Here is a 22,500-nt window from a genome sequence, read left to right on the forward strand (position 1 = left end):
AGACGAACGCGCCGCGGGTGCCGTTCGGTCGCTCCCGCGAGCGAGCCCCTAACCCGCGGCGCGGTTACCGACGGGCGCGATACGCGCGACGCCGCGACGAGCCGAGCGGGTCGGGCGCGCGGCGCTGAGGCCGGCGCCCGGCGTCTCCCGCTCGGGGCCGCGACGGCGCCCGAGACGTGCGTCGGCCCGGGTAGGTCGGGCGCTCGGCGCTGAGGCCGGCGCCCGGCGTCTCCCGCTCGGGCCTGACACGACTCGGCGACCGGACTCGCCGGGTAGGTCGGGGGCTCGGCGCTGAGGCCGGCCCCCGGCGTCTCCTACCCGGACCCCGGAAGGCCATCCGACTTGGAAGCCCCGCCGCGCCGCGAAGCGACGCTTTGGGTGTTGCTACCCGTCAGCGAGTGGGTTTGGTTTACAAGGGCGGCGCGACCGCGCTGACACCGAGGGGGGACTGGCCCCCGACCCGGCCGCGGCCTGCCCGGACTATGGATGGACAGAGGAGACCGCGGCGGACCGCGCGGAACCGAACCCCCGGTGTCCGGAGCCCCGGGAGGGACTCCGGTGTCCGGGGGCCGGCCCACGCGCGCGCTACGCGGCCCCTCGAGGGCTCCGGCCGACGGACGCGTTTGGCCGGGGAAAAAGGTAGCCGGTGGGAGCACCGTTTCGTCGCCCTGAACCTTCGTCTCGGGCGGGCGTCCCGACGCCGCCGCCATACGGCCGTTGTGATCCGTGCGGGGATCCGCTTGCTCGGCGACCCTCGCCGAGAGCAGCCCCGCGCCGCACGGACACGCGACACCGACGGGCGGACGGACGCCGGGGCGCCGGCCCGAACCGTTACCTTTAAAGGACGGGAGGTCGTCGAGGCGAGTGCCGCCCCGGAAGCGCGCGCCGGAAGCGCGAGAACCGCGCCGAGCTAGGGTCGTCGGCATAGGGGGATTCCCCGGTTACGGGGGTCCCGCGCACGGCCGCCGCCTTTCGCCCGTCGCTGGCGGTCGCCTGTCGTCGCGCCGCGCCGCGCTACTGGGGTCGTCGGACGAGCGCGCTACCCCGCTCGCACGGAGGTAGCGCGACATCGCCCGCCGCCTTTTCTCGCCTCGCGCCGCGCCGCGTGGCGCCCGCCGAACTCGCTCCGACGCGCGGCCCGGGAGTGACCCGCGCCGCGCCCCCCGTCCCGTCCCGTCCCGGTCTACCCTCTTCCTCCGCCTGCGACGACCCGCCGCCCTCGGCGTCTGGCTCGTCGGGGGTGTACCGAGGCGGATCTGCTGCCGCTCGTACGTTAATGATCCTTCTGCAGGTTCACCTACAGAAACCTTGTTACGACTTTTACTTCCTCTAGATAGTCAAGTTCGACCGTCTTCTGGCACACCGCCGGAGCCGGGGCCGGCCCCGGCGGGGACTATCCGAGGACCTCACTAAGCCATCCGATCGGTAGTAGCGACGGGCGGTGTGTACAAAGGGCAGGGACTTAATCAACGCAGGCTAATGACCCGCGCTTACTGGGAATTCCTCGTTGGTGGGAAATAATTGCAATCCCCAGGCCCTGTCACGAGCGGGGTTCATAGGATTACCCGCGCCTGCCGGCGCGGGGATAGACGACGCGCTTATACGCTCAGTGTGGCGCGCGTGCAGCCCCGGACATCTAAGGGCATCACAGACCTGTTATTGCTCATTCTCGTGTGGCTGAGAGCCACTTGTCCCTCTAAGAAGTTTTCTGCCGCCGACCGCGCGGGGGGCCGCGGTACTATTTAGTATGTTTGAGTCTCGTTCGTTATCGGAATTAACCAGACAAATCGCTCCACCAACTACGAACGGCCATGCACCACCACCCACGGTATCGAGAAAGAGCCTTCAATCTGTCAATCCTTTCCGTGTCCGGGCCGGGTGAGGTTTCCCGTGTTGAGTCAAATTAAGCCGCATGCTCCACTCCTGGTGGTGCCCTTCCGTCAATTCCTTTAAGTTTCAGCTTTGCAACAATACTCCCCCCGGAACCCAGACACTTGGTCGGTTTCCCGGGTGCTGCTCGGCGGGTCATGGGAATAACGCCGCCGGATCGCGAGTCGGCATCGTTTATGGTCGGAACTAGGACGGTATCTGATCGTCTTCGAACCTCCGACTTTCGTTCTTGATTAATGAAAACATTCTTGGCAAATGCTTTCGCTCTCGTCCGTCTTGCGCCGGTCCAAGAATTTCACCTCTAGCGGCGCAGTACGAATGCCCCCGGCCGTCCCTCTTAATCATGGCCCCAGTTCATGACAACCCACAAAATAGAACCGGAGTCCTATTCCATTATTCCCAGCTGCGATATGCAGGGGCGGCCGTGTGGCCTGCTTTGAACACTCTAATTTCCTCAAAGTAAACGCTTCGGGCCCCGCGAGTGACACCCAGCGAAGGGCATCACGGGGGCTTTTGCCGAGAGGCAGGGGCTGGGACAGACGGATGCACGCCTCGCGGCGGACCGTCAGCTCGCGTCCCGGGGTCCAACTAGGAGCTTTTTAACTGCAGCAACTTTAAAATACGCTATTGGAGCTGGAATTACCGCGGCTGCTGGCACCAGACTTGCCCTCCAATGGATGCTGGCCGATGGGTTTGTGTTCGGCTCATTCCAATTACGGAGACTCGAACGAGTCCCGTATTGTTATTTTTCGTCACTACCTCCCCGTGTCGGGAGTGGGTAATTTGCGCGCCTGCTGCCTTCCTTGGATGTGGTAGCCGTTTCTCATGCTCCCTCTCCGGAATCGAACCCTGATTCCCCGTTACCCGTGGTCACCATGGTAGGCGCAGAGTCTACCATCGAAAGTTGATAGGGCAGACATTCGAATGAGTCGTCGCCGCCTCGGGTGGGCGAGCGATCGGCACGAGGTTATCCTGAGTCAACACAAAGGGGGGGCCGGGCCGGCGGAACGAGGACCGGCGCGCGCGGAGCCGCCCGCGCCGCTTACGCCCCCGCCCGGAGAGGCGGAGGCCGGACGCGGGGGACGCGCGCGACGGCTGAGCCCCCGCCCGCCGGACACCGCGTGGGTTTTTGTGTCTGATAAATGCACGCGTCCCCGGGGCGAGGCCGGAGCCCCGCCCGCGAGTCGGCGCTCGTTTGCATGTATTAGCTCTGGATTTGCCACAGTTATCCAAGTAACGGTGGAGCGATCAAAGGAACCATAACTGATTTAATGAGCCGTTCGCAGTTTCACTGTACTGGCCATTCGTACTTAGACATGCATGGCTTAATCTTGAAAACAAGCATATGCTACTGGCAGGATCAACCAGAGTGCGTCTGCCGCCGGGGGGGCGCTGCTGGTGGCGGTGCGGCCCTGGTCCGGGACGAGGCTGTGGCTACAGCCGGGCCCGGGGGGCCGCGCGACACTCGTATACGTTCGGACGGGCTGACGAGCGGGTGTCGTGAAACGATGTTTCGCGCGGAGCCCTAGCACGCGTGGCGTCGGGCTCCGCGACGGTCGGACGTCTGGGTGTGGCTCGAGACGGAAGCTCGACCTCGGTTCGTCTTGGTTCTGCCGCCAAAAGGTTCACGCCGAGGCATGGTTTCGCAAGAGGGCCCCGCGAGTGCCAGCCGTGGATCCCGCCTCACTCGTAACTCGTATCGGATTCGTCCGGCCTCACTTTCGTTCGCACATCGGACAGTTATACGTGTGCTTTAGTAGCTTCCGTTCCCTCTTAGTGAGGCCGTCCGTACGTACCGCCCCAGCTCTTTCTGAGGCGGGTATCCACTCGGCTCGGGGGGGCCCAACGTTTGCCTAGTATCCTCGGCGCTGGAGCTTGACCCGCAAAGCCGGAGGAGCCGCACGCCCGAACACCGGCTTGCGCCGGCCGACGTGGGCCCTCCGAGGCGGGTCTCGTGTGCCAATCGCTCAGTTGGGGAACCGGCAGGCCCGTGGGCCGACGCCGGCTCACCCGGGGGTGAAGGGTGCTTCGATGGAGGCCCCCTGTCAGCCTCCGCGGAAGTCCGGCTTCAATACTTTAAAGTTTGACAAACTTAGACATTTTTCGAGAACCGGAGCTTAGAGGGGTACATGCAAAAGCCAGGGCCGCGGGAAGCGCCCTAAATACTTCAATACTTTAAAATTTGAAAAACTTAGAAATTTTTCGAGAACCGGCATCTTCCCTCGGTAATTGCGAGATGCGAGGCCGCCCCTAGCCTCTGCTCTGTCGGACTCAATGGTCACGGGTGGCCGCTGATTAGCCCTGGTGCTCACCTCTCAAAATTGCGAGTCCCTAATATAATTCTGGCTGTCGGCTGGAGAAGGGGGTATAAAATCGGCACTTGAGGGAACGCCGGGCCCTCAAGTTCGGGGCCCTCTAGCGGATTTTTGAGGTACTGCACTCCCATTGGAAATGCATTGGCCATAGCAATACATGGGCGCTCCGTCCACTACAATGTAATTCCCTCACAATATCTGCCCCCGCGTGGCCGCGCGATGCTACTGCTGCCCCGTTGGGAATGAATGGGCCTTTCGGAGGCCATAAATACAGCGCCGCTGCATGGATTTTGGCGGTACTGCGGCTGTCGTTGAAAATACATGGACCCGTCTGAATGAATGGGCCTTTCGGATTCCATAAACCCAGCGCCGCTGCATGGATTTTGGCGGTACTGCGGCTGTCGCTGAAAATACATGGACCCGTCTGAATGAATGGGCCTTTCGGAGGCCATAAACTCAGCGCCGCTGCATGGATTTTGGCGGTACTGCGGCTGTCGCTGAAAATACATGGACCCGTCTGAATGAATGGACAAAATATAAATCAGACACTACAGAACACAAGCATAATCCAAGATTACAAAATCATCTCAGCCTTTAAAAGAAACAAAAACCTGAAAGACTACTTAGTAAAAAGTAAATTACCAGAAATCAACATAACACAAACGCAGGGCCCCACATTCTACAAACAAGCCACCACAGTTAGGAACACCGTCACCAACACAAACTACCTAATTAAACAAACAATCACACCTGCTACGGAAAACTGAAAATACATGGACCCGTCTGAATGTATGGGCCTTTCGGAGGCCATAAACTCAGCCAGCGCCGGGCCAGTGTTTGGGGTATTGTGCCCGCCACTAGTGGCTGAATACATAATAATAATAATAATAATAATAATTCCCTTGTATTGTCATTCTGTGTAACAATGTACACAGAACGAAATGTCGATTGCACTGGGCTAGTGTTGAGGGAACGTCGGGCCCTCAAGTTCGGTGGCTTGGAGCGGATTTTTGAGGTACTGCACTCCCATTGGAAATGCATGGGCGCTCCGTCCACTACCATGTAATTCCCTCACAATATCTGCCCCTGCGTGGCCGCGGGATGCTACTGCAGCCCCGTTGGTAATGAATGGGCCTTTCGGAGGCCATAAATACAGCGCCGCTGCATGGATTTTGGCGGTACTGCGGCTGTCGTTGAAAATACATGGACCCGTCTGAATGAATGGGCCTTTCGGATTCCATAAACCCAGCGCCGCTGCATGGATTTTGGCGGTACTGCGGCTGTCGCTGAAAATACATGGACCCGTCTGAATGAATGGGCCTTTCGGAGGCCATAAATCCAGCGCCGCTGCATGGATTTTGGCGGTACTGCGGCTGTCGCTGAAAATACATGGACCCGTCTGAATGAATGGACAAAATATAAATCAGACACTACAGAACACAAGCATAATCCAAGATTACAAAATCATCTCAGCCTTTAAAAGAAACAAAAACCTGAAAGACTACTTAGTAAAAAGTAAATTACCAGAAATCAACATAACACAAACGCAGGGCCCCACATTCTACAAACAAGCCACCACAGTTAGGAACACCGTCACCAACACAAACTACCTAATTAAACAAACAATCACACCTGCTACGGAAAACTGAAAATACATGGACCCGTCTGAATGTATGGGCCTTTCGGAGGCCATAAACTCAGCCAGCGCCGGGCCAGTGTTTGGGGTATTGTGCCCGCCACTAGTGGCTGAATACATAATAATAATAATAATAATAATAATTCCCTTGTATTGTCATTCTGTGTAACAATGTACACAGAACGAAATGTCGATTGCACTGGGCTAGTGTTGAGGGAACGTCGGGCCCTCAAGTTCGGTGGCTTGGAGCGGATTTTTGAGGTACTGCACTCCCATTGGAAATGCATGGGCGCTCCGTCCACTACCATGTAATTCCCTCACAATATCTGCCCCTGCGTGGCCGCGGGATGCTACTGCAGCCCCGTTGGTAATGAATGGGCCTTTCGGAGGCCATAAATACAGCGCCGCTGCATGGATTTTGGCGGTACTGCTGCTGTCGCTGAAAATACATGGACCCGTCTGAATGAATGGGCCTTTCGGAGGCCATAAACTCAGCGCCTCTGCATGGATTTTGGCGGTACTGCGGCTGTCGCTGAAAATACATGGACCCGTCTGAATGAATGGGCCTTTCGGAGGCCATAAATCCAGCGCCGCTGCATGGATTTTGGCGGTACTGCGGCTGTCGCTGAAAATACATGGACCCGTCTGAATGAATGGACAAAATATAAATCAGACACTACAGAACACAAGCATAATCCAAGATTACAAAATCATCTCAGCCTTTAAAAGAAACAAAAACCTGAAAGACTACTTAGTAAAAAGTAAATTACCAGAAATCAACATAACACAAACGCAGGGCCCCACATTCTACAAACAAGCCACCACAGTTAGGAACACCGTCACCAACACAAACTACCTAATTAAACAAACAATCACACCTGCTACGGAAAACTGAAAATACATGGACCCGTCTGAATGTATGGGCCTTTCGGAGGCCATAAACTCAGCCAGCGCCGGGCCAGTGTTTGGGGTATTGTGCCCGCCACTAGTGGCTGAATACATAATAATAATAATAATAATAATAATTCCCTTGTATTGTCATTCTGTGTAACAATGTACACAGAACGAAATGTCGATTGCACTGGGCTAGTGTTGAGGGAACGTCGGGCCCTCAAGTTCGGTGGCTTGGAGCGGATTTTTGAGGTACTGCACTCCCATTGGAAATGCATGGGCGCTCCGTCCACTACCATGTAATTCCCTCACAATATCTGCCCCTGCGTGGCCGCGGGATGCTACTGCAGCCCCGTTGGTAATGAATGGGCCTTTCGGAGGCCATAAATACAGCGCCGCTGCATGGATTTTGGCGGTACTGCTGCTGTCGCTGAAAATACATGGACCCGTCTGAATGAATGGGCCTTTCGGAGGCCATAAACTCAGCGCCTCTGCATGGATTTTGGCGGTACTGCGGCTGTCGCTGAAAATACATGGACCCGTCTGAATGAATGGGCCTTTCGGAGGCCATAAATCCAGCGCCGCTGCATGGATTTTGGCGGTACTGCGGCTGTCGCTGAAAATACATGGACCCGTCTGAATGAATGGACAAAATATAAATCAGACACTACAGAACACAAGCATAATCCAAGATTACAAAATCATCTCAGCCTTTAAAAGAAACAAAAACCTGAAAGACTACTTAGTAAAAAGTAAATTACCAGAAATCAACATAACACAAACGCAGGGCCCCACATTCTACAAACAAGCCACCACAGTTAGGAACACCGTCACCAACACAAACTACCTAATTAAACAAACAATCACACCTGCTACGGAAAACTGAAAATACATGGACCCGTCTGAATGTATGGGCCTTTCGGAGGCCATAAACTCAGCCAGCGCCGGGCCAGTGTTTGGGGTATTGTGCCCGCCACTAGTGGCTGAATACATAATAATAATAATAATAATAATAATTCCCTTGTATTGTCATTCTGTGTAACAATGTACACAGAACGAAATGTCGATTGCACTGGGCTAGTGTTGAGGGAACGTCGGGCCCTCAAGTTCGGTGGCTTGGAGCGGATTTTTGAGGTACTGCACTCCCATTGGAAATGCATGGGCGCTCCGTCCACTACCATGTAATTCCCTCACAATATCTGCCCCTGCGTGGCCGCGGGATGCTACTGCAGCCCCGTTGGTAATGAATGGGCCTTTCGGAGGCCATAAATACAGCGCCGCTGCATGGATTTTGGCGGTACTGCTGCTGTCGCTGAAAATACATGGACCCGTCTGAATGAATGGGCCTTTCGGAGGCCATAAACTCAGCGCCTCTGCATGGATTTTGGCGGTACTGCGGCTGTCGCTGAAAATACATGGACCCGTCTGAATGAATGGGCCTTTCGGAGGCCATAAATCCAGCGCCGCTGCATGGATTTTGGCGGTACTGCGGCTGTCGCTGAAAATACATGGACCCGTCTGAATGAATGGACAAAATATAAATCAGACACTACAGAACACAAGCATAATCCAAGATTACAAAATCATCTCAGCCTTTAAAAGAAACAAAAACCTGAAAGACTACTTAGTAAAAAGTAAATTACCAGAAATCAACATAACACAAACGCAGGGCCCCACATTCTACAAACAAGCCACCACAGTTAGGAACACCGTCACCAACACAAACTACCTAATTAAACAAACAATCACACCTGCTACGGAAAACTGAAAATACATGGACCCGTCTGAATGTATGGGCCTTTCGGAGGCCATAAACTCAGCCAGCGCCGGGCCAGTGTTTGGGGTATTGTGCCCGCCACTAGTGGCTGAATACATAATAATAATAATAATAATAATAATTCCCTTGTATTGTCATTCTGTGTAACAATGTACACAGAACGAAATGTCGATTGCACTGGGCTAGTGTTGAGGGAACGTCGGGCCCTCAAGTTCGGTGGCTTGGAGCGGATTTTTGAGGTACTGCACTCCCATTGGAAATGCATGGGCGCTCCGTCCACTACCATGTAATTCCCTCACAATATCTGCCCCTGCGTGGCCGCGGGATGCTACTGCAGCCCCGTTGGTAATGAATGGGCCTTTCGGAGGCCATAAATACAGCGCCGCTGCATGGATTTTGGCGGTACTGCTGCTGTCGCTGAAAATACATGGACCCGTCTGAATGAATGGGCCTTTCGGAGGCCATAAACTCAGCGCCTCTGCATGGATTTTGGCGGTACTGCGGCTGTCGCTGAAAATACATGGACCCGTCTGAATGAATGGGCCTTTCGGAGGCCATAAATCCAGCGCCGCTGCATGGATTTTGGCGGTACTGCGGCTGTCGCTGAAAATACATGGACCCGTCTGAATGAATGGACAAAATATAAATCAGACACTACAGAACACAAGCATAATCCAAGATTACAAAATCATCTCAGCCTTTAAAAGAAACAAAAACCTGAAAGACTACTTAGTAAAAAGTAAATTACCAGAAATCAACATAACACAAACGCAGGGCCCCACATTCTACAAACAAGCCACCACAGTTAGGAACACCGTCACCAACACAAACTACCTAATTAAACAAACAATCACACCTGCTACGGAAAACTGAAAATACATGGACCCGTCTGAATGTATGGGCCTTTCGGAGGCCATAAACTCAGCCAGCGCCGGGCCAGTGTTTGGGGTATTGTGCCCGCCACTAGTGGCTGAATACATAATAATAATAATAATAATAATAATTCCCTTGTATTGTCATTCTGTGTAACAATGTACACAGAACGAAATGTCGATTGCACTGGGCTAGTGTTGAGGGAACGTCGGGCCCTCAAGTTCGGTGGCTTGGAGCGGATTTTTGAGGTACTGCACTCCCATTGGAAATGCATGGGCGCTCCGTCCACTACCATGTAATTCCCTCACAATATCTGCCCCTGCGTGGCCGCGGGATGCTACTGCAGCCCCGTTGGTAATGAATGGGCCTTTCGGAGGCCATAAATACAGCGCCGCTGCATGGATTTTGGCGGTACTGCTGCTGTCGCTGAAAATACATGGACCCGTCTGAATGAATGGGCCTTTCGGAGGCCATAAACTCAGCGCCTCTGCATGGATTTTGGCGGTACTGCGGCTGTCGCTGAAAATACATGGACCCGTCTGAATGAATGGGCCTTTCGGAGGCCATAAATCCAGCGCCGCTGCATGGATTTTGGCGGTACTGCGGCTGTCGCTGAAAATACATGGACCCGTCTGAATGAATGGACAAAATATAAATCAGACACTACAGAACACAAGCATAATCCAAGATTACAAAATCATCTCAGCCTTTAAAAGAAACAAAAACCTGAAAGACTACTTAGTAAAAAGTAAATTACCAGAAATCAACATAACACAAACGCAGGGCCCCACATTCTACAAACAAGCCACCACAGTTAGGAACACCGTCACCAACACAAACTACCTAATTAAACAAACAATCACACCTGCTACGGAAAACTGAAAATACATGGACCCGTCTGAATGTATGGGCCTTTCGGAGGCCATAAACTCAGCCAGCGCCGGGCCAGTGTTTGGGGTATTGTGCCCGCCACTAGTGGCTGAATACATAATAATAATAATAATAATAATAATTCCCTTGTATTGTCATTCTGTGTAACAATGTACACAGAACGAAATGTCGATTGCACTGGGCTAGTGTTGAGGGAACGTCGGGCCCTCAAGTTCGGTGGCTTGGAGCGGATTTTTGAGGTACTGCACTCCCATTGGAAATGCATGGGCGCTCCGTCCACTACCATGTAATTCCCTCACAATATCTGCCCCTGCGTGGCCGCGGGATGCTACTGCAGCCCCGTTGGTAATGAATGGGCCTTTCGGAGGCCATAAATACAGCGCCGCTGCATGGATTTTGGCGGTACTGCTGCTGTCGCTGAAAATACATGGACCCGTCTGAATGAATGGGCCTTTCGGAGGCCATAAACTCAGCGCCTCTGCATGGATTTTGGCGGTACTGCGGCTGTCGCTGAAAATACATGGACCCGTCTGAATGAATGGGCCTTTCGGAGGCCATAAATCCAGCGCCGCTGCATGGATTTTGGCGGTACTGCGGCTGTCGCTGAAAATACATGGACCCGTCTGAATGAATGGACAAAATATAAATCAGACACTACAGAACACAAGCATAATCCAAGATTACAAAATCATCTCAGCCTTTAAAAGAAACAAAAACCTGAAAGACTACTTAGTAAAAAGTAAATTACCAGAAATCAACATAACACAAACGCAGGGCCCCACATTCTACAAACAAGCCACCACAGTTAGGAACACCGTCACCAACACAAACTACCTAATTAAACAAACAATCACACCTGCTACGGAAAACTGAAAATACATGGACCCGTCTGAATGTATGGGCCTTTCGGAGGCCATAAACTCAGCCAGCGCCGGGCCAGTGTTTGGGGTATTGTGCCCGCCACTAGTGGCTGAATACATAATAATAATAATAATAATAATAATTCCCTTGTATTGTCATTCTGTGTAACAATGTACACAGAACGAAATGTCGATTGCACTGGGCTAGTGTTGAGGGAACGTCGGGCCCTCAAGTTCGGTGGCTTGGAGCGGATTTTTGAGGTACTGCACTCCCATTGGAAATGCATGGGCGCTCCGTCCACTACCATGTAATTCCCTCACAATATCTGCCCCTGCGTGGCCGCGGGATGCTACTGCAGCCCCGTTGGTAATGAATGGGCCTTTCGGAGGCCATAAATACAGCGCCGCTGCATGGATTTTGGCGGTACTGCTGCTGTCGCTGAAAATACATGGACCCGTCTGAATGAATGGGCCTTTCGGAGGCCATAAACTCAGCGCCTCTGCATGGATTTTGGCGGTACTGCGGCTGTCGCTGAAAATACATGGACCCGTCTGAATGAATGGGCCTTTCGGAGGCCATAAATCCAGCGCCGCTGCATGGATTTTGGCGGTACTGCGGCTGTCGCTGAAAATACATGGACCCGTCTGAATGAATGGACAAAATATAAATCAGACACTACAGAACACAAGCATAATCCAAGATTACAAAATCATCTCAGCCTTTAAAAGAAACAAAAACCTGAAAGACTACTTAGTAAAAAGTAAATTACCAGAAATCAACATAACACAAACGCAGGGCCCCACATTCTACAAACAAGCCACCACAGTTAGGAACACCGTCACCAACACAAACTACCTAATTAAACAAACAATCACACCTGCTACGGAAAACTGAAAATACATGGACCCGTCTGAATGTATGGGCCTTTCGGAGGCCATAAACTCAGCCAGCGCCGGGCCAGTGTTTGGGGTATTGTGCCCGCCACTAGTGGCTGAATACATAATAATAATAATAATAATAATAATTCCCTTGTATTGTCATTCTGTGTAACAATGTACACAGAACGAAATGTCGATTGCACTGGGCTAGTGTTGAGGGAACGTCGGGCCCTCAAGTTCGGTGGCTTGGAGCGGATTTTTGAGGTACTGCACTCCCATTGGAAATGCATGGGCGCTCCGTCCACTACCATGTAATTCCCTCACAATATCTGCCCCTGCGTGGCCGCGGGATGCTACTGCAGCCCCGTTGGTAATGAATGGGCCTTTCGGAGGCCATAAATACAGCGCCGCTGCATGGATTTTGGCGGTACTGCTGCTGTCGCTGAAAATACATGGACCCGTCTGAATGAATGGGCCTTTCGGAGGCCATAAACTCAGCGCCTCTGCATGGATTTTGGCGGTACTGCGGCTGTCGCTGAAAATACATGGACCCGTCTGAATGAATGGGCCTTTCGGAGGCCATAAATCCAGCGCCGCTGCATGGATTTTGGCGGTACTGCGGCTGTCGCTGAAAATACATGGACCCGTCTGAATGAATGGACAAAATATAAATCAGACACTACAGAACACAAGCATAATCCAAGATTACAAAATCATCTCAGCCTTTAAAAGAAACAAAAACCTGAAAGACTACTTAGTAAAAAGTAAATTACCAGAAATCAACATAACACAAACGCAGGGCCCCACATTCTACAAACAAGCCACCACAGTTAGGAACACCGTCACCAACACAAACTACCTAATTAAACAAACAATCACACCTGCTACGGAAAACTGAAAATACATGGACCCGTCTGAATGTATGGGCCTTTCGGAGGCCATAAACTCAGCCAGCGCCGGGCCAGTGTTTGGGGTATTGTGCCCGCCACTAGTGGCTGAATACATAATAATAATAATAATAATAATAATTCCCTTGTATTGTCATTCTGTGTAACAATGTACACAGAACGAAATGTCGATTGCACTGGGCTAGTGTTGAGGGAACGTCGGGCCCTCAAGTTCGGTGGCTTGGAGCGGATTTTTGAGGTACTGCACTCCCATTGGAAATGCATGGGCGCTCCGTCCACTACCATGTAATTCCCTCACAATATCTGCCCCTGCGTGGCCGCGGGATGCTACTGCAGCCCCGTTGGTAATGAATGGGCCTTTCGGAGGCCATAAATACAGCGCCGCTGCATGGATTTTGGCGGTACTGCTGCTGTCGCTGAAAATACATGGACCCGTCTGAATGAATGGGCCTTTCGGAGGCCATAAACTCAGCGCCTCTGCATGGATTTTGGCGGTACTGCGGCTGTCGCTGAAAATACATGGACCCGTCTGAATGAATGGGCCTTTCGGAGGCCATAAATCCAGCGCCGCTGCATGGATTTTGGCGGTACTGCGGCTGTCGCTGAAAATACATGGACCCGTCTGAATGAATGGACAAAATATAAATCAGACACTACAGAACACAAGCATAATCCAAGATTACAAAATCATCTCAGCCTTTAAAAGAAACAAAAACCTGAAAGACTACTTAGTAAAAAGTAAATTACCAGAAATCAACATAACACAAACGCAGGGCCCCACATTCTACAAACAAGCCACCACAGTTAGGAACACCGTCACCAACACAAACTACCTAATTAAACAAACAATCACACCTGCTACGGAAAACTGAAAATACATGGACCCGTCTGAATGTATGGGCCTTTCGGAGGCCATAAACTCAGCCAGCGCCGGGCCAGTGTTTGGGGTATTGTGCCCGCCACTAGTGGCTGAATACATAATAATAATAATAATAATAATAATTCCCTTGTATTGTCATTCTGTGTAACAATGTACACAGAACGAAATGTCGATTGCACTGGGCTAGTGTTGAGGGAACGTCGGGCCCTCAAGTTCGGTGGCTTGGAGCGGATTTTTGAGGTACTGCACTCCCATTGGAAATGCATGGGCGCTCCGTCCACTACCATGTAATTCCCTCACAATATCTGCCCCTGCGTGGCCGCGGGATGCTACTGCAGCCCCGTTGGTAATGAATGGGCCTTTCGGAGGCCATAAATACAGCGCCGCTGCATGGATTTTGGCGGTACTGCTGCTGTCGCTGAAAATACATGGACCCGTCTGAATGAATGGGCCTTTCGGAGGCCATAAACTCAGCGCCTCTGCATGGATTTTGGCGGTACTGCGGCTGTCGCTGAAAATACATGGACCCGTCTGAATGAATGGGCCTTTCGGAGGCCATAAATCCAGCGCCGCTGCATGGATTTTGGCGGTACTGCGGCTGTCGCTGAAAATACATGGACCCGTCTGAATGAATGGACAAAATATAAATCAGACACTACAGAACACAAGCATAATCCAAGATTACAAAATCATCTCAGCCTTTAAAAGAAACAAAAACCTGAAAGACTACTTAGTAAAAAGTAAATTACCAGAAATCAACATAACACAAACGCAGGGCCCCACATTCTACAAACAAGCCACCACAGTTAGGAACACCGTCACCAACACAAACTACCTAATTAAACAAACAATCACACCTGCTACGGAAAACTGAAAATACATGGACCCGTCTGAATGTATGGGCCTTTCGGAGGCCATAAACTCAGCCAGCGCCGGGCCAGTGTTTGGGGTATTGTGCCCGCCACTAGTGGCTGAATACATAATAATAATAATAATAATAATAATTCCCTTGTATTGTCATTCTGTGTAACAATGTACACAGAACGAAATGTCGATTGCACTGGGCTAGTGTTGAGGGAACGTCGGGCCCTCAAGTTCGGTGGCTTGGAGCGGATTTTTGAGGTACTGCACTCCCATTGGAAATGCATGGGCGCTCCGTCCACTACCATGTAATTCCCTCACAATATCTGCCCCTGCGTGGCCGCGGGATGCTACTGCAGCCCCGTTGGTAATGAATGGGCCTTTCGGAGGCCATAAATACAGCGCCGCTGCATGGATTTTGGCGGTACTGCTGCTGTCGCTGAAAATACATGGACCCGTCTGAATGAATGGGCCTTTCGGAGGCCATAAACTCAGCGCCTCTGCATGGATTTTGGCGGTACTGCGGCTGTCGCTGAAAATACATGGACCCGTCTGAATGAATGGGCCTTTCGGAGGCCATAAATCCAGCGCCGCTGCATGGATTTTGGCGGTACTGCGGCTGTCGCTGAAAATACATGGACCCGTCTGAATGAATGGACAAAATATAAATCAGACACTACAGAACACAAGCATAATCCAAGATTACAAAATCATCTCAGCCTTTAAAAGAAACAAAAACCTGAAAGACTACTTAGTAAAAAGTAAATTACCAGAAATCAACATAACACAAACGCAGGGCCCCACATTCTACAAACAAGCCACCACAGTTAGGAACACCGTCACCAACACAAACTACCTAATTAAACAAACAATCACACCTGCTACGGAAAACTGAAAATACATGGACCCGTCTGAATGTATGGGCCTTTCGGAGGCCATAAACTCAGCCAGCGCCGGGCCAGTGTTTGGGGTATTGTGCCCGCCACTAGTGGCTGAATACATAATAATAATAATAATAATAATAATTCCCTTGTATTGTCATTCTGTGTAACAATGTACACAGAACGAAATGTCGATTGCACTGGGCTAGTGTTGAGGGAACGTCGGGCCCTCAAGTTCGGTGGCTTGGAGCGGATTTTTGAGGTACTGCACTCCCATTGGAAATGCATGGGCGCTCCGTCCACTACCATGTAATTCCCTCACAATATCTGCCCCTGCGTGGCCGCGGGATGCTACTGCAGCCCCGTTGGTAATGAATGGGCCTTTCGGAGGCCATAAATACAGCGCCGCTGCATGGATTTTGGCGGTACTGCTGCTGTCGCTGAAAATACATGGACCCGTCTGAATGAATGGGCCTTTCGGAGGCCATAAACTCAGCGCCTCTGCATGGATTTTGGCGGTACTGCGGCTGTCGCTGAAAATACATGGACCCGTCTGAATGAATGGGCCTTTCGGAGGCCATAAATCCAGCGCCGCTGCATGGATTTTGGCGGTACTGCTGCTGTCGTTGAAAATACATGGACCCGTCTGAATGTATGGGCCTTTCGGAGGCCATATACTCAGCGCCGGGCCGGTGTTTGGGGAATCGTGCCCGCCACTAGTGGCTGAATCCCGGGCTAGTGTTGGGGGACTTGTGCCCGCCAATAGTGGCTGAATCCCGGGCTAGTGTTGGGGGACTTGTGCCCGCCAATAGTGGCTGAAATCCGCGCCGGTGTTTGGGGAAATGTGCGCGTATTATCGGGCCGGTGTTTGGGGAATTGCGCGCGTATTATCGGGCCGGTGTTTGGGGAATTGCGCGCGTATTATCGGGCCGGTGTTTGGGGAATTGTGCGCGTATTATCGGGCCGGTGTTTGGGGATTTGCGCGCGTATTATCGGGCCGGTGTTTGGGGAATTGTGCCCGCCACTAGTGGCTGAGAACTTGGCTAGTGTTTGGGGACTTGTGCCCGCCACTAGTGGCTGAAATCCGGGCCGGTGTTTGGGGAATTGTGCGCGTATTATCGGGCCGGTGTTTGGGGAATTGTGCGCGTATTATCGACCGGTGTTTGGGGAATTGTGCCCGCCACTAGTGGCTGAGAACTTGGCTAGTGTTTGGGGACTTGTGCCCGCCACTAGTGGCTGAAATCCGGGCCGGTGTTTGGGGAATTGCGCGCGTATTATCGGGCCGGTGTTTGGGGATATGCGCGCGTATTATCGGACCGGTGTTTGGGGAATTGTGCCCGCCACTAGTGGCTGAGAACTTGGCTAGTGTTTGGGGAATCGTGCCCGCCACTAGTGGCTGAATCCCGGGCTAGTGTTGGGGGACTTGTGCCCGCCACTAGTGGCTGAAATCCGGGCCGGTGTTTGGGGAATTGTGCGCATATTATCGGGCCGGTGTTTGGGGATATGCGCGCGTATTATCGGGCCGGTGTTTGGGGATATGCGCGCGTATTATCGGACCGGTGTTTGGGGAATTGTGCCCGCCACTAGTGGCTGAATCCCGGGCTAGTGTTGGGGGACTTGTGCCCGCCAATAGTGGCTGAAATCCGCGCCGGTGTTTGGGGAATTGTGCGCGTATTATCGGGCCGGTGTTTGGGGATATGCGCGCGTATTATCGGACCGGTGTTTGGGGAATCGTGCCCGCCACTAGTGGCTGAATCCCGGGCTAGTGTTGGGGGACTTGTGCCCGCCACTAGTGGCTGAAATCCGGGCCGGTGTTTGGGGAATTGTGCGCGTATTATCGGGCCGGTGTTTGGGGAATTGTGCGCGTATTATCGGACCGGTGTTTGGGGAATTGTGCCCGCCACTAGTGGCTGAGAACTTGGCTAGTGTTGGGGGACTTGTGCCCGCCAATAGTGGCTGAAATCCGCGCCGGTGTTTGGGGAATTGTGCGCGTATTATCGGGCCGGTGTTTGGGGAATTGCGCGCGTATTATCGGACCGGTGTTTGGGGATATGCGCGCGTATTATCGGACCGGTGTTTGGGGAATCGTGCCCGCCACTAGTGGCTGAATCCCGGGCTAGTGTTGGGGGACTTGTGCCCGCCAATAGTGGCTGAAATCCGCGCCGGTGTTTGGGGAATTGTGCGCGTATTATCGGGCCGGTGTTTGGGGATATGCGCGCGTATTATCGGACCGGTGTTTGGGGAATCGTGCCCGCCACTAGTGGCTGAATCCCGGGCTAGTGTTGGGGGACTTGTGCCCGCCAATAGTGGCTGAAATCCGCGCCGGTGTTTGGGGATATGCGCGCGTATTATCGGGCCGGTGTTTGGGGATATGCGCGCGTATTATCGGACCGGTGTTTGGGGAATCGTGCCCGCCACTAGTGGCTGAATCCCGGGCTAGTGTTGGGGGACTTGTGCCCGCCAATAGTGGCTGAAATCCGGGCCGGTGTTTGGGGAATTGTGCGCATATTATCGGGCCGGTGTTTGGGGATATGCGCGCGTATTATCGGACCGGTGTTTGGGGAATCGTGCCCGCCACTAGTGGCTGAATCCCGGGCTAGTGTTGGGGGACTTGTGCCCGCCACTAGTGGCTGAAATCCGGGCCGGTGTTTGGGGAATTGTGCGCATATTATCGGGCCGGTGTTTGGGGATATGCGCGCGTATTATCGGGCCGGTGTTTGGGGATATGCGCGCGTATTATCGGACCGGTGTTTGGGGAATCGTGCCCGCCACTAGTGGCTGAATCCCGGGCTAGTGTTGGGGGACTTGTGCCCGCCACTAGTGGCTGAAATCCGGGCCGGTGTTTGGGGAATTGTGCGCATATTATCGGGCCGGTGTTTGGGGATATGCGCGCGTATTATCGGGCCGGTGTTTGGGGATATGCGCGCGTATTATCGGACCGGTGTTTGGGGATATGCGCGCGTATTATCGGACCGGTGTTTGGGGAATCGTGCCCGCCACTAGTGGCTGAATCCCGGGCTAGTGTTGGGGGACTTGTGCCCGCCAATAGTGGCTGAAATCCGCGCCGGTGTTTGGGGAATTGTGCGCGTATTATCGGGCCGGTGTTTGGGGATATGCGCGCGTATTATCGGACCGGTGTTTGGGGAATCGTGCCCGCCACTAGTGGCTGAATCCCGGGCTAGTGTTGGGGGACTTGTGCCCGCCAATAGTGGCTGAAATCCGCGCCGGTGTTTGGGGAATTGTGCGCGTATTATCGGGCCGGTGTTTGGGGATATGCGCGCGTATTATCGGACCGGTGTTTGGGGAATCGTGCCCGCCACTAGTGGCTGAATCCCGGGCTAGTGTTGGGGGACTTGTGCCCGCCAATAGTGGCTGAAATCCGGGCCGGTGTTTGGGGAATTGTGCGCATATTATCGGGCCGGTGTTTGGGGATATGCGCGCGTATTATCGGACCGGTGTTTGGGGAATCGTGCCCGCCACTAGTGGCTGAATCCCGGGCTAGTGTTGGGGGACTTGTGCCCGCCACTAGTGGCTGAAATCCGGGCCGGTGTTTGGGGAATTGTGCGCATATTATCGGGCCGGTGTTTGGGGATATGCGCGCGTATTATCGGGCCGGTGTTTGGGGATATGCGCGCGTATTATCGGACCGGTGTTTGGGGAATCGTGCCCGCCACTAGTGGCTGAATCCCGGGCTAGTGTTGGGGGACTTGTGCCCGCCACTAGTGGCTGAAATCCGGGCCGGTGTTTGGGGAATTGTGCGCATATTATCGGGCCGGTGTTTGGGGATATGCGCGCGTATTATCGGGCCGGTGTTTGGGGATATGCGCGCGTATTATCGGACCGGTGTTTGGGGATATGCGCGCGTATTATCGGACCGGTGTTTGGGGAATCGTGCCCGCCACTAGTGGCTGAATCCCGGGCTAGTGTTGGGGGACTTGTGCCCGCCAATAGTGGCTGAAATCCGCGCCGGTGTTTGGGGAATTGTGCGCGTATTATCGGGCCGGTGTTTGGGGATATGCGCGCGTATTATCGGACCGGTGTTTGGGGAATCGTGCCCGCCACTAGTGGCTGAATCCCGGGCTAGTGTTGGGGGACTTGTGCCCGCCAATAGTGGCTGAAATCCGCGCCGGTGTTTGGGGAATTGTGCGCGTATTATCGGGCCGGTGTTTGGGGATATGCGCGCGTATTATCGGACCGGTGTTTGGGGAATCGTGCCCGCCACTAGTGGCTGAATCCCGGGCTAGTGTTGGGGGACTTGTGCCCGCCAATAGTGGCTGAAATCCGGGCCGGTGTTTGGGGAATTGTGCGCATATTATCGGGCCGGTGTTTGGGGATATGCGCGCGTATTATCGGACCGGTGTTTGGGGAATCGTGCCCGCCACTAGTGGCTGAATCCCGGGCTAGTGTTGGGGGACTTGTGCCCGCCACTAGTGGCTGAAATCCGGGCCGGTGTTTGGGGAATTGTGCGCATATTATCGGGCCGGTGTTTGGGGATATGCGCGCGTATTATCGGGCCGGTGTTTGGGGATATGCGCGCGTATTATCGGACCGGTGTTTGGGGAATCGTGCCCGCCACTAGTGGCTGAATCCCGGGCTAGTGTTGGGGGACTTGTGCCCGCCACTAGTGGCTGAAATCCGGGCCGGTGTTTGGGGAATTGTGCGCATATTATCGGGCCGGTGTTTGGGGATATGCGCGCGTATTATCGGGCCGGTGTTTGGGGATATGCGCGCGTATTATCGGACCGGTGTTTGGGGATATGCGCGCGTATTATCGGACCGGTGTTTGGGGAATCGTGCCCGCCACTAGTGGCTGAATCCCGGGCTAGTGTTGGGGGACTTGTGCCCGCCAATAGTGGCTGAAATCCGCGCCGGTGTTTGGGGAATTGTGCGCGTATTATCGGGCCGGTGTTTGGGGATATGCGCGCGTATTATCGGACCGGTGTTTGGGGAATCGTGCCCGCCACTAGTGGCTGAATCCCGGGCTAGTGTTGGGGGACTTGTGCCCGCCAATAGTGGCTGAAATCCGCGCCGGTGTTTGGGGAATTGTGCGCGTATTATCGGGCCGGTGTTTGGGGATATGCGCGCGTATTATCGGACCGGTGTTTGGGGAATCGTGCCCGCCACTAGTGGCTGAATCCCGGGCTAGTGTTGGGGGACTTGTGCCCGCCAATAGTGGCTGAAATCCGGGCCGGTGTTTGGGGAATTGTGCGCATATTATCGGGCCGGTGTTTGGGGATATGCGCGCGTATTATCGGACCGGTGTTTGGGGAATCGTGCCCGCCACTAGTGGCTGAATCCCGGGCTAGTGTTGGGGGACTTGTGCCCGCCACTAGTGGCTGAAATCCGGGCCGGTGTTTGGGGAATTGTGCGCATATTATCGGGCCGGTGTTTGGGGATATGCGCGCGTATTATCGGGCCGGTGTTTGGGGATATGCGCGCGTATTATCGGACCGGTGTTTGGGGAATCGTGCCCGCCACTAGTGGCTGAATCCCGGGCTAGTGTTGGGGGACTTGTGCCCGCCACTAGTGGCTGAAATCCGGGCCGGTGTTTGGGGAATTGTGCGCATATTATCGGGCCGGTGTTTGGGGATATGCGCGCGTATTATCGGGCCGGTGTTTGGGGATATGCGCGCGTATTATCGGACCGGTGTTTGGGGAATCGTGCCCGCCACTAGTGGCTGAATCCCGGGCTAGTGTTGGGGGACTTGTGCCCGCCAATAGTGGCTGAAATCCGGGCCGGTGTTTGGGGAATTGTGCGCATATTATCGGGCCGGTGTTTGGGGATATGCGCGCGTATTATCGGACCGGTGTTTGGGGAATCGTGCCCGCCACTAGTGGCTGAATCCCGGGCTAGTGTTGGGGGACTTGTGCCCGCCAATAGTGGCTGAAATCCGCGCCGGTGTTTGGGGAATTGTGCGCGTATTATCGGGCCGGTGTTTGGGGATATGCGCGCGTATTATCGGACCGGTGTTTGGGGAATCGTGCCCGCCACTAGTGGCTGAATCCCGGGCTAGTGTTGGGGGACTTGTGCCCGCCAATAGTGGCTGAAATCCGCGCCGGTGTTTGGGGAATTGTGCGCGTATTATCGGGCCGGTGTTTGGGGATATGCGCGCGTATTATCGGACCGGTGTTTGGGGAATCGTGCCCGCCACTAGTGGCTGAATCCCGGGCTAGTGTTGGGGGACTTGTGCCCGCCAATAGTGGCTGAAATCCGCGCCGGTGTTTGGGGAATTGTGCGCGTATTATCGGGCCGGTGTTTGGGGATATGCGCGCGTATTATCGGGCCGGTGTTTGGGGAATCGTGCCCGCCACTAGTGGCTGAATCCCGGGCTAGTGTTGGGGGACTTGTGCCCGCCAATAGTGGCTGAAATCCGGGCCGGTGTTTGGGGAATTGTGCGCGTATTATCGGGCCGGTGTTTGGGGATATGCGCGCGTATTATCGGGCCGGTGTTTGGGGATATGCGCGCGTATTATCGGACCGGTGTTTGGGGAATTGTGCCCGCCACTAGTGGCTGAATCCCGGGCTAGTGTTGGGGGACTAGTGGTCGTAAAACCGGGCCGGTGTTTGGGGACTTATAGGCCGACACTAGTGGCTCAAAACCGGGCTGCCGTTTGGGGACTTGTCGGGCCAACATTGGCTTGCAGCACTTGGAAAATTGCACTAAGTCCGATTGTCGGGTCACCAGGGGCTCGTGGGACTTAGAATTTGTGCCACTCCCCGGCCAGTGTTTGGGGACTGGCTGCCGCCTCCTGTGGGCCGGTCCCCGGCTGGTGTTTGGGGACCGGCTGCCGCCTCCTGTGGGCCGGTCCCCGGCTGGTGTTTGGGGACCGGCTGCCGCCTCCTGTGGGCCGGTCCCCGGCCGGTGTTTGGGGACCGGCTGCCGCCTCTTGTGGGCCGGTCCCCGGCTGGTGTTTGGGGACCGGCTGCCGCCTCCTGTGGGCCGGTCCCCGGCCGGTG

At 54.1% G+C, this 22,500-nt stretch overlaps 1 non-coding gene across 1 annotated transcript; it reads right to left on the bottom strand.

The window, feature by feature from the left end:
• Positions 1-1,274: 1,274 nt before the first annotated feature.
• Positions 1,275-3,261, bottom strand: LOC148345685 (18S ribosomal RNA). Its single transcript, XR_015848516.1, has one exon. It is a non-coding gene; the product is annotated as an 18S ribosomal RNA (ribosomal RNA).
• Between the last annotated feature and the right edge of the window lie 19,239 nt (positions 3,262-22,500).

The sequence above is a fragment of the Urocampus carinirostris genome, unplaced genomic scaffold (genome assembly GCF_059441175.1).
Source record: "Urocampus carinirostris isolate Australia breed hairy pipefish unplaced genomic scaffold, RoL_Ucar_1.0 HiC_scaffold_33, whole genome shotgun sequence".
NCBI lineage: Eukaryota > Metazoa > Chordata > Actinopteri > Syngnathiformes > Syngnathidae > Urocampus > Urocampus carinirostris.